Consider the following 11,893-nt stretch of genomic DNA (forward strand, 5'->3'; position numbering starts at 1 on the left):
AGGGGGAGCTCTTACAGGGGTCACATGACCCTCTTCTGGGCGGGTCACCCTGCCCCGGAACTCCCCCCGATTGGTTAAATTCGCTCTCAGGGCTGGCCTCCGCAGCTGAAACCCATCCTGATTGCTAGAGGCTGGTGGGAGGAGTTCTTAGAGGGGTCACACAACCCACTTCCAGATGGATCACCCCGCCCCAGGACTCCCCCCGATTGGTCAAATCTCCTCTTGGGGAGGCCCGGGGGGGGCGCAAAACCCATCCTGATTGGTAGAGGGTGGTGGGAGGAGTTCTTAGAGGGATCAAATGACACCCGTTACTTCTGATCATGTGTCTGCCTTGACCCCGGAAGTAATACCGCAGGGGGCGGGTCTTATGGTGACAGGTAGTCGGGGCCTGATGCCCAGGAGGAGGGTCCTACATTGATTGATGGTAGGCCCCTTATACTACTTTAGGGGTATGGAACAGCTTCCATATGAGGAGAGATTAATAAATCTAGGGCTTTTCATCTTGGAAAAGAGATGACTAAGGGGGTGCATGATAGAGGTCTATAAAATCATGACTGGTGTGAAGAAAGTAAATAAGGAAGTGTTATTTACTCCTTCTCATAACACAAGAACAAGGGGTCACCAAATGAAATTAATAGGCAGCAGGATTAAAACTAACAAGACGAAGTATTTCTTCATACAACGCACAGTCAACCTGCAGAACCCTTTGCCAGAGGATGTTATGAAGGCCAAGATTATAACAGGGTTCAAAAAAGAACTAGATAAGTTCATGGAGGATAGGTCCATCAATGGCTATCAGCTAGGCTGGGCAGGATGCTGTCCTTAGCCTCTGTTTGCCAGAAGCTGGGAATGAGCAACAGGAGATGGATCACTTGATGATTCCCTGTTCTGTTCATTCCCTCTGGGGCACCTGGCATGGGCCACTGTTGGAAGACAGGATACAGGACCTTTGGTCTGACTCAGTATGGCTGTTCTTATTTACTTTTTTCTCAGATCCCAAGAGAAATTTATGGCTCTGGCAGACAGAAAAACCACCTTAGGGCTAGTAAATTGAATCCTTTTGTGTGTGCATCACTGAGAAAACCAGCAGGATGTTACTAAAAAGAGACAGTAAAGTTAAGATGGGAGGGAGAGCTTGGAATTTGAAATTATAAAAGTCAAGCAAAACAATGCGATAACAATTTCAAGAGTTTAATATCTTATGTTAAGTTTTAGAAGTAAATTAAAGTTGATCCTTTCTCCAAAGAGCTAAAGATTAGCTGACGTGTATCATCGGTTTCATCTTAAGAGCTACATTACGTTTTAAACAGAAATTTTTACATGCGACTTTCAGGTCAAAATTTCAGCTGAAAGTTCTTTTAATTTCCAGTCTTGGTATCAGCCTGAGCCAGCATCAAAGATTCAATCCACTGCCTTTCTGATTCACTAGTGGCAAAACATCATCAGTAAACAGCCCAAGAAGATACTGTATCACTGCATGGGGGGGATGGAGGATGTAAGTCATTTTCTAGGAAAGGTTAACATAAATTTTGAAAATTTTGCTAAGGGGTCAAACAGTGGGTGCCATCACCATTCAGAGCAACACCACCTCTATTTCCCCTCAGTGAGTCGGAAAGGGCACTCACACAGGCTTCCAGCCCCTCTGGCCGTCACCTCTCCTGAGTGGAGACCCTCATCTCCCTCCCCTCTTATCAGGGTATTCCCAGGTTGAACAGTTCCCTGCTTTTGCTGTGTTGTTCCCAGCAGGGCCAGGCTGCCCAAGCAGGCCTGCTTGCTTTCTTTTCGGAGACAGTTAATCGTGTGACTGCCTACAGTTATAATTCTGTTTTATTCTTAAGATAAAAGCACTACAGAAAAAACATTAAAAACAAAAGAACCTACACACATGCGAATAAGTTTACCAGAGATCACCCCAATCCTAACACAGGTTCTGGCAGAAGCAGTCCTTCAATACCCCACCCATGGGATTGTGGTTTCAAGTTCATCACAGCTTCCGCTTAGAGCAAGCACACAGTCTTATGGGGCTGGAGCAGGCCCAGTCCTTCCAACCCTCCCTTAAGGATTGGGGCCTTCCTTGGACCAGCCGTCCTGTCTGTCTGCTGGATCAGGAAAAAGGCCCTGAGCCTGTTTAAAACAAGGTTATTTATTCCACTTATAGATCAACGGTTCTCAAACTGTGGTTTGGGACCCCAAAATGGGTCACGACTCTGTTTTAATGGGGTCACCAGGGCTGACTTGTTGGGGCCTGGGGCCAAAGCTGAAGCCTGAGCCCCACCACCCAGGTCGGTGGTGGTGAGGCTCAGATTTCGTCTTCAGCCCTGGGTGGTGGGGCTCGGGTTTTGGCACCCCTAACGGAAGTGGTGGGGCTTGGGTGGGCTCAGGCTTCCCTCCCCCCACAGGGTCATGTAATAATTTTTGTTGTCAGAAGGGGGTCCTGGTGCATGGAAGTTTGAGAATCACTGTAACAGATGTTTATCTCTCCAAGAGGCTGGTTCAAAGGGCTGATAACCTGAGGAATGACATTAGCCTCCCCCTCCTCCTAATGGAGTTACATTCAATTCCACAATAACGCATACTCAACTGCATTTTTAGTACCGTAGACCTTAAAGATATTAACCCTAATTCAGTAAGGTTTATCTTAATTCCTTACAGTTTGTCCAGGATATTACCAATCTATCACAGGGGCTTTCCTCCCAAAATGCAGTCCCTACTTATAAAGCTTTCTATAAGAGACCTTCATGGGGAAAGCAACGACTATGGAAATACTGTTCCTACAGAGCAGGGATGAGAAACTATCAGCTGGAGGTAGAGAACACCTTTATTTAACTCTGTATATAAACTGGCATGGAACATTTGCAGGCTCTGTCCTCTTTTGCTTCGGATTGGCAGGAGCTTCCATCATTAGCTGGCATATTCTACAGGAAACCATGTGGTAATTACAGCATAAAAGGGAGATTCTGTCAAGGTACAAAAAAAAAAAAAAATACAACCAACCTCTACAAAATAAAGAGCTAAGTGCCAAGTACCCTTTTTGGGTTTGTCTAATTTAGACAAAGTTGGGGTTAGCTAACGTGTCAGCTAACCTCACCTAACCTCAACCCCTTTTCCTAACCTAGACAGCCCCTTTAAGTGCAGACCATTATGATCTGACATTGTTAGCCCTCCTGTCTGTTGTCTCGCAGATCCTCTAGAGACAGAACAGAGACACATATCCAGGCAGATGTACAGAAACAAGTATTACTTTAATTAATTGGCAATGACAAACATTTACTCTTTACAAATAAATCAGTAAGACAAGAGGTAATTCACTTCCCCAGGTAAAGGTTGTGCACACAGTGCAATAATTCCTCAGATTTAACAGCCATGTATGTTAACATAAACAAGCAGCTCATCAGTTAAATGAGAAAGAAACGAAAAGAAAACAGCAACAGGTGCATGTTCTGAAAATCAAAAGTCGTAAGTAATAATTTAATATTTCTACATCTACCAGCTCAAAGGATCTCAACATATTGTACAATCTAGACAGTGATCCCTTGAGCATTTGCTGAAATGTAGCTGCCTCTTAGCACCTGCTTAACAGCATTAAGGAATAATATTCAGCAATCTGAGACTGGAAGTAAAGAATACTATATGCAACTGCAGGAGGAAATTAGGGAGACAGAATGCAATTCTTCAAAAGGGAATTTTGCCAGGGCATGGGGCTATGATCCCAAGTCTTAAGAAAAGTGCTGTAAGGTTTTAATTACTATAACTAGTCAGGATCTCGATTTTCCATCTCATCCAAAAACCAGCACTTCCAACAGTAACGTGTCCCTTGCAATTCACTGTGGCATTGAGTTCAACACTTTTTCAACACAACTCTGCCTAATTTTTAATCAATATATAGCATATAACACATCAACCAGAACATACTCCATGAAACCAGGTTAGGTCCATACCTCAGCCTAGATCACACAGACCCGCATCCGAACTCTGCTCCATGCCCACCCATGGCTTCATTTCCCCTCCACAGAGGGAATGCTCCACTGGCTATTTATGATCAGAATCCAGCTCTACCAAGCTCCCAGAGCAGCACAAATGGGCTGACTGTACCACAGAATCTGGCCATGTAAATTAATATTTAAGCTCACTGTGACACTGTACCTCAAAATAGCACCCTGGAACCCCCATATTCACCAGTGGAACCCTGTAACAATGCTGGTTCTGGTGGGACCCAACTGAGAGTGCCAATTCAGGACAAATTAATTAAAGCAGGGCAGTTACAGCCCAAGGCTGCGGTTTCTATGCACACCAAGGCAAACCAAACCAGACCAACAGAGAAGACTTTGGTTTTACCCCACTGGCTAACCACAAGTCACACAAGCAATTCCCTTAGACACTCCAGTTTCCCAGTATCACCACCTGTGCCACTCGTTATGGGGATGAATAGTTATGAAAACCAATACCCCAGTAAAAGAAAAAAGGTTTTCTCTATCCCAAAGGACCAAGCCCCAGACCCAGGTCAATAAACAAGCCAGATCTTACCCACAAATCACACTGTTGCCAATCCTTTAGAATCTAAAATCTAAAGGTTTATTCATAAAAGGAAAAGATATAGATGAGAGCTAGAATTGGTTCAATGGAATCAATTACATACAGTAATGGCAAAGTTCTTGGTTCAGGCTTGTAGCAGTGATGGAATAAACGGCAGGTTCAAAACAAGTCTCTGGAGTACATCCACAGCTGGGATGGGTCTTTCACTCCTTGGTTCAAAGCTTCATAGAATCATAGAATATCAGGGTTGGAAGGGACCCCAGAAGGTCATCTAGTCCAACCCCCTGCTCAAAGCAGGACCAAGTCCCAGTTAAATCATCCCAGCCAGGGCTTTGTCAAGCCTGACCTTAAAAACCTCTAAGGAAGGAGATTCTACCACCTCCCTAGGTAACGCATTCCAGTGTTTCACCACCCTCTTAGTGAAAAAGTTTTTCCTAATATCCAATCTAAACCTCCCCCATTGCAACTTGAGACCATTACTCCTCGTTCTGTCATCTGCTACCATTGAGAACAGTCTAGAGCCATCCTCTTTGGAACCCCCTTTCAGGTAGTTGAAAGCAGCTATCAAATCCCCCCTCATTCTTCTCTTCTGCAGACTAAACAATCCCAGCTCCCTCAGCCTCTCCTCATAAGTCATGTGCTCTAGACCCCTAATCATTTTTGTTGCCCTTCGCTGGACTCTTTCCAATTTATCCACATCCTTCTTGTAGTGTGGGGCCCAAAACTGGACACAGTACTCCAGATGAGGCCTCACCAGTGTCGAATAGAGGGGAACGATCACGTCCCTCGATCTGCTCGCTATGCCCCTACTTATACATCCCAAAATGCCATTGGCCTTCTTGGCAACAAGGGCACACTGCTGACTCATATCCAGCTTCTCGTCCACTGTCACCCCTAGGTCCTTTTCCGCAGAACTGCTGCCTAGCCATTCGGTCCCTAGTCTGTAGCGGTGCATTGGATTCTTCCATCCTAAGTGCAGGACCCTGCACTTATCCTTATTGAACCTCATCAGATTTCTTTTGGCCCAATCCTCCAATTTGTCTAGGTCCTTCTGTATCCTATCCCTCCCCTCCAGCGTATCTACCACTCCTCCCAGTTTAGTATCATCCGCAAATTTGCTCAGAGTGCAATCCACACCATCCTCCAGATCATTTATGAAGATATTGAACAAAACGGGCCCCAGGACCGACCCCTGGGGCACTCCACTTGACACCGACTGCCAACTAGACATGGAGCCATTGATCACTACCCGTTGTGCCCGACAATCTAGCCAGCTTTCTACCCACCTTATAGTGCATTCATCCAGCCCATACGTCCTTAACTTGCTGACAAGAATGCAGTGGGAGACCGTGTCAAAAGCTTTGCTAAAGTCAAGAAACAATACATCCACTGCTTTCCCTTCATCCACAGAACCAGTAATCTCATCATAGAAGGCGATTAGATTAGTCAGGCATGACCTTCCCTTGGTGAATCCATGCTGACTGTTCCTGATCACTTTCCTCTCCTCTAAGTGCTTCAGGATTGATTCTTTGAGGACCTGCTCCATGATTTTTCCAGGGACTGAGGTGAGGCTGACTGGCCTGTAGTTCCCAGGATCCTCCTTCTTCCCTTTTTTAAAGATGGGCACTACATTAGCCTTTTTCCAGTCATCCGGGACTTCCCCCGTTCGCCACGAGTTTTCAAAGATAATGGCCAAGGGCTCTGCAATCACAGCCGCCAATTCCTTCAGCACTCTCGGATGCAATTCGTCCGGCCCCATGGACTTGTGCACGTCCAGCTTTTCTAAATAGTCCCTAACCACCTCTATCTCTACAGAGGGCTGGCCATCTCTTCCCCATTTTGTGATGCCCAGCACAGCAGTCTGGGAGCTGACCTTGTTAGTGAAAACAGAGGCAAAAAAGCATTGAGTACATTAGCTTTTTCCACATCCTCTGTCACTAGGTTGCCTCCCTCATTCAGTAAGGGGCCCACACTTTCCTTGGCTTTCTTCTTGTTGCCAACATACCTGAAGAAACCCTTCTTGTTACTCTTGACATCTCTTGCTAGCTGCAGCTCCAGGTGCGATTTGGCCCTCCTGATATCTTTCCTACGTGCCCGAGCAATATTTTTATACTCTTCCCTGGTCATATGTCCAACCTTCCACTTCTTGTAAGCTTCTTTTTTATGTTTAAGATCCGCTAGGATTTCACCATTAAGCCAAGCTGGTCGCCTGCCATATTTACTATTCTTTCGACTCATCGGGATGGTTTGTCCCTGTAACCTCAACAGGGATTCCTTGAAATACAGCCAGCTCTCCTGGACTCCCTTCCCCTTCATGTTAGTCCCCCAGGGGATCCTGGCCATCTGTTCCCTGAGGGAGTCAAAGTCTGCTTTCAGCTTAGCAAAGTTCCTCCAGAGGTATGAAGCAGGACTGAAGACCAGATGGAGATGAGGCATCAGCCTTTTATAGTCTTTTCCAGGTGTAAGAACACCTCTTTGTTCTTACTGTGGAAAATTACAGCAAAATGGAGTTTGGAGTCACATGGGCAAGTCCCTGCATACTTTGCTGAGTCACAAGACGTATCTGCCTTCTCTCAATGGATCAATTGTACAGCTGATGGTCCTTAATGGGCCATCAAGTAGGCTAGGCATAGCTGACACCAACTTGTCTGGGGTTTCACCCAGAAGCATAGCATAAGTTTGAAATACAGACAGTATAAAGCCAATATTCGTAACTTCAAATACAAAAATGATACACACATATAGACAGCATAATCATAACCAGCAAACCATAACCTCTCCATAGACCCCTTACACGACAACTTCTATACAATATTTGCTGCAAATATATAACAGTGGTTGCAACAATGATCTGTACAGTTACAGATTATGTCAATAACGTCACAAACCCCAAGAGGGGAGATGGATTTTTTGCATGTGTACAGTCCTGGGGTTGGGAGACAGCTCCACACAGGGCCAGCCAACATGCAGAATCCCCCCTATATCCTAATACCTCCCCAGACCCTGAGGAGCCAAAATCCCGGCAATATGATCGGACTAAGGACCCATGCAGAAGGGAACACTGAAGGGAAAGAAAAGCTGGTAACTGAACACATGCAAAAGTTCAGAAAGGAGTTGAAAGACACAAAAATGAATTTGAAGAACAGCAAGCCAAAGACTCAAAAAGTAATAGCAAAAAATTTTTTAAGTAAATCAGAAGCAGAAAGCCTGCTAAACAACCAGTGGGGTCACTGGACGATCGAGATGCTAAAGGATCATTCAAAGATGATAAGGCCATTGCGGAGAAACTAAATGAATTCTTTGCATCAGTTTTCACGGTTGAGGATATGAAGGAGATTCCCAAACCTGAGCCATTCTTTTTAGATGATGAATATGAGGAACTGTCCTAGATTGAGGTGTCATTAGAGGTGGTTTTGTAACAAATTGATAAACTAAACAGTAATAAGTGAACAGAGCCAGATGGGATTCACCCAAGAGTTCTGAAGGAACTGAAATGTGAAATTGCAGGACTACTAACTGTAGTCTGTAACCTATCATTTAAACCAGCTTCCGTACCAAATGATTGGAGGATAGCTAATATGTTGCCAATTTTTAAAAAGGGCTCCAGAGGTGGTCCTGGCAATTATAGGCCTGTAACCCTGACTTCAGTACCAGGCAAACTGTTTGAAACTATAGTAAAGAACAAAATTGTCAGACACATAGATGAACATAATTTATTGGGGAAGAGTCAACATGGTTTCTGTAAAGGGAAATCATGCCTCACCAATCTACTAGAATTCTTTGAGGGGGGCAACAAGCATGTGAACAAGGAGGATCCAGTGGATATAGTATATTTAGATTTTCAGAAGGCCTTTGACAAGTTCCCTAACTTTCAAAGGCTCTTAAGCAAAGTAAGCTGTCATGGGCTAAGAGGGAAGGTCCTGTCATGGATTGGTAACTGGTTAAAAGATAGGAAACAAAGCGTAGAAACAAATGGTCAGTTTTCAGAATGGAGAGAGGTAAATAATCGTGTCCCCCAGGGGTCTGTACTGGGCCCAGTCCTATTCAACATATTCATAAATGATCTGGGAAAAGGGGTAAACAGTGAGGTGGCAAAATTTGCAGATGATACAAAACTACTCAAATAGTTAAGTTCCAGGCAGACTGCGAAGAGCTACAAAAGGATCTCACAAAACTGGGTGACTGGGCAACAAAATGGTTGATGAAATTCAATGTTGATAAATGCAAAGTAATGCACATTGGAAAACATAATCCCAACTATACCTATAAAATGATGGGGTCTAAATTAGCTGTTACCACTCAAGAAAGAGATCTTGGAGTCATTGTGGGTAGTTCTCTGAAAACATCCATTCAGTGTGCAGCAGCAGTCAAAAAAGCTAACAATTTTAGGAGCCATTAGGAAAAAGGGATAGATAATAAGAAAGAAAATATGTTATTGCCTCTATATAAATCCATGGTACGCCCACAGTTTGAATACTGCACTCAGATGTGGTCACCACATCTCAGAAAAGATATATTGGACTTGGAAAAGGTTCAGAAAAGGGCAACAAAAATAATTAGGGTCTGGAACGGCTTCCATATGAGGAGAGATTAATAAGATTGGGACTTTTCATCCTGGAAAAGAGATGACTAAGAGGGGATATAACAGAGGTCTATAAAGTCATGACTGGTGTGGAGAAAGTAAATAAGGGGAAGTGTTATTTATGCCTTCTCGTAACACAAGAACTAGGGGTCACCAAATGAAGGAGTGGTATAACAAAAAATACTGGTAAATGCTGTGACAAAGTTCCTCCTCTACCTTGGTGGGTCTTGCGCTTATTGGCGGATTTGCTTGCCTTGGAGCTTCACAGCAGCCCTCAGCTTGGTCGTTTTTCTGAACCTACAGTCCAGGTCGACTCCTCCCGTGTCTGACCAGGAGTTGGGAGGTTTGGGGGGAACCCGGGCCCGCCCTCTACTCCGGGTTCCAGCCCAGGGCCCTGTGGAATGCAGCTGTCTAGAGTGCCTCCTGGAACAGCTGTGCGACAGCTACAACTCCCTGGGCTACTTCCCCATGGCCTCCTCCCAACACCTTCTTTATTCTCACCATAGGACCTTCCTCCTGGTGTCTGATAATGCTTGTACACCTCAGTCCTCCAACAGTCCACGTTCTCACTCTCAGCTCCTAGTGCCTCTTGCTCCCAGCTCCTCACACACGCACCACAAACTGAAGTGAGCTCCTTTTTAAACCCAGGTGTCCTGATTAGCCTGCCTTAATTGATTCTAGCAGCTTCTTGATTGGCTGCAGGTGTTCTAATCAGCCTGTCTGTTTTAATTGTCTCCAGAAGGTTCCTGATTGTTCTGGAAACTTCCCTGTTACCTTACCCAGGGAAAAGGGACCTACTTAACCTGGGGCTAATATGTCTGCCTTCTATTACGCTCCTGTAGCCATCCAGCCCGACCCTGTCACAATGCCCAACTGTGATAAAAGGTTTGGTGCTACTGTTAAACCTCATGACAAAAAATGGGATACTAATGTTAAGCCTTATGACAAAAAAATTGATACTGATGATAAACCCTATGTAAAGGTGCAATATGCACAATTGTGGGGAGAAGCTTTTGGACGTGCTAGGAGAAGTAAATAAGAACACCCCCCATGTTGAGAAGCCTCACAGTAATTCTGCTTCTCAATTTGTCACAGCCGAGAAACCATAATAAATCTGGTCTGCTGTATGGAAGGGGAAACTGAAGCATACCATTTCATTGCTTTGATGCCTACACTCTGGAAAACATTCTACATTGAGTTAACACCAGTAAGAGAAGCAGAAGGGTTAACCATGCTGCAAAGATACAAAGATATGGTATCTGGCAACCCAGAGAAGACACACTTGCTAACTTTTGAGATCATTAGACAGATCCACAAAGTGTTAAAACAGAACTTTGCAAGAGCATATGTGGTTAACACTACAATGTTTAGCAACATTTGGAAGTTATATTGTCAAAAACTAAAGAGAACCTTGGGCACACTGCCTCTGTCAGTGTCTAACACACTAGCAGTAAACTAAAGGGGGAGGTTTGACACTCTGTCATAAAATAGCACCCTGGAACCTCCATATTCATCACTGTGATATGATTATCATCTGTTTTGTACAAAGTACACCCTGTGAGTGTACTTTAAAAAGTCTTGATTTGTTGAACATTACTATCCTGTTGAATTGGCTGTACTGTCATTCTATGTGAAGTTATGAAGTATTGCTGTGTGTTTGTTACCAAAATATGTGGAATGTGGGAAAAACCCACAGCCAGCCTTTCAGTAGCAACAAAGGAGCAACTAACCCTGCCAAGACAGATTTACATCTAGATTGGCTAGACAGGCGTTGATGTCCCATCAAGAAGAATCCACTCTCCCAGAGACTCCTCTGAGAGGGCACGTGCACAATGGGGGCTATCTAACCCCCATGTAATAGCAGTAAGGATCTTTCTAGCACCTGGAGAGAAAGCATAAATGACGGTTGATGACATCACCACTTGGCCTCTCTCCTCCCTCATCTCAACACCTGGAAAACCATTTGGAAAACAAAGACTTTGAACTAGGGAGATTGGTCCCAGGCTGAAAGGGAATATAGCCTGTGTATTAAGAACTGAAATCCTAGAGGATCTTAAACATAAAAAAGAAGCTTACAAGAAGTGGAAGGTTGGACATATGACCAGGGAAGAGTATAAAAATATTGCTCGGGCATGTAGGAATGAAATCAGGAGGGCCAAATCGCACCTGGAGCTGCAGCTAGCAAGAGATGTCAAGAGTAACAAGAAGGGTTTCTTCAGGTATGTTGGCAACAAGAAGAAAGTCAAGGAAAGTGTGGGCCCCTTACTGAATGAGGGAGGCAACCTAGTGACAGAGGATGTGGAAAAAGCTAATGTCCTCAATGCTTTTTTTGCCTCTGTCTTCACGAACAAGGACAGCTCCCAGACTGCTGCGCTGGGCATCACAACATGGGGAAGAGATGGCCAGCCCTATGTGGAGAAAGAGGTGGTTAGGGACTATTTAGAAAAGCTGGACGTGCACAAGTCCATGGGGCCGGACGAGTTGCATCCGAGAGTGCTAAAGGAATTGGCGGCTGTGATTGCAGAGCCATTGGCCATTATCTTTGAAAACTCGTGGCGAACAGGGAAGTCCCAGATGACTGGAAAAAGGCTAATGTAGTGCCAATCTTTAAAAAAGGGAAGAAGGAGGATCCTGGGAACTACAGGCCAGTCAGCCTCACCTCAGTCCCCGGAAAAATCATGGAGCAGGTCCTCAAAGAATCAATCCTGAAGCACTTACATGAGAGGAAAGTGATCAGGAACAGTCAGCATGGATTCACCAAGGGTAGGTCATGCCTGA

The sequence above is a fragment of the Chelonia mydas genome, chromosome 3 (genome assembly GCF_015237465.2).
Source record: "Chelonia mydas isolate rCheMyd1 chromosome 3, rCheMyd1.pri.v2, whole genome shotgun sequence".
Lineage (NCBI taxonomy): Eukaryota > Metazoa > Chordata > Testudines > Cheloniidae > Chelonia > Chelonia mydas.